The following is a 1644-nucleotide window of genomic DNA, read 5'->3' as shown; positions in this document are numbered from 1 at the left end:
CAGAGCCCAGATGGAGGCTCAGGCTGCAATAGGAAAATGACAGGTCAGCTATTGTAATGGGAGGAAGGAAGAAGCAGTGAGACAGGTGCAGGTCACCCACTCTCTAATCACAGATTCCCCCTGTTACCAAAGAGGGGACCTACACCTGAATGGGTCTGCCTAGGGCCAGCTGGTAGTGTGTGGGTTCTTGACTTCATGCAGGAAAAATTTCACAACACAAGTCCAGGTGAGTTTTAAAGGACATTTCTTAAAGCTGGGGACAGGGAAACACAGAAGGGCTGGGGAATGAGCCTAGGCTGGCCTGCTTTGAATCACTAAGAAGTCAGAGATAAGGGGGCCTTGGAGACAGGGACAGGGGGTTGCCTGGGATGAACTGCCACTGCCCATTGCTCACCCTGGTGGTTAGCCTTGTGGGTCCCTTGGAGTTTAGGAGATGCATGCCTTTGGGGGATGGAGGGGAATGAAGGCATGGGCATGTTCCTGGTGGACAGAGAGAGCATGCGGGGAACCTTTGTTTTGAGGGGTTTTAAAGGCTAGGAGAGGATTTCTTTTCTTTTCTTTTTAATATATCTTTATTGATTTCAGAGAGGAAGGGAGAGGGAGAGAGGCAGAAACATCAATGATGAGAGAGAACCATTGATCAGCCGCCCCCTGCAAGACCCACACTGGGGATCGAGCCCACAGCCTGGCCACATACTAGTACACTGACTGGGAACTGAACTGAGACCTCCTGGTTCATAGGTCGATGCTCAACCACTGAGCCATGCTGGCGGCCGGGCAGGAGAGGATTTCGATAGAATATTCACCAGCTTTATGCTGATGAACCAAAATGAGATTTCTTCTCTTAACTCCATCTCTCCTTGGGTGTGGTTGGCAAATGGCACCTGGTTGGGGAGAAGTGCAAACCATTTACTCTTTTAAGTGTCCCTGGTTTAGGGAAGATAAGATTTGCTAGATGGCTGCAAACTGCTCTTTAACTATCTGTCTCAGTTTCCCTATTCTGTTCGTCCTGGCTTACTGGCCTGTGTCACCCCCACTCTCTCACTTAGCTCCTTCCTCAACATCTGTTCATGTTTGTTCAACAGATCAACAGATGACCTTTATAGGTGCCTCCAGACCCAACCCTGCAACTCTCTCCCAATCTGCCAACCCCCTCCATTTGCTTCCTTCTGTATCCAGCCTAAACCTAGGCTCCACCATCTCCCACCACCTCATCTCACATGGAAACTTCTAAATTGATATCTGCCCTCCCTGCTAGACTGCAAGCTCTATGAGGGCAGGAACAGTACCTGCCCAGTTTGCCAATACATCTTTAGGCCCTGCACTATGCCAGGCACACAGGAAAAGGGTAATAAATAATTGCTGAGATAATGACTGGAATGAATTGCTGTCCTACGAATATCCCCATCGTCCCTCTGCCCCTCCTGCTTAGCCAAACTCCAGGCCCAGATCAATCCAACTGTGCTTTCCCACCTCTACACTCTGTGCTAGGTTCTGCTAGAGCAAATCACACAACCAGAGTGAGGCCACTGCAGATTCCTGTTCTCCTGCACAATCTGACAAACCTCATCCTTCTCTGCTTGGACCTTTCTGCTGTTTTGCATGGTGGTAGCCTTCTCAACCTTCTGCACTCTCCTCAAACCT

This window comes from Myotis lucifugus, unplaced genomic scaffold (genome assembly GCF_000147115.1).
Source record: "Myotis lucifugus unplaced genomic scaffold, Myoluc2.0 scaffold_131, whole genome shotgun sequence".
NCBI lineage: Eukaryota > Metazoa > Chordata > Mammalia > Chiroptera > Vespertilionidae > Myotis > Myotis lucifugus.
This window is presented reverse-complemented; position numbering follows the sequence as displayed.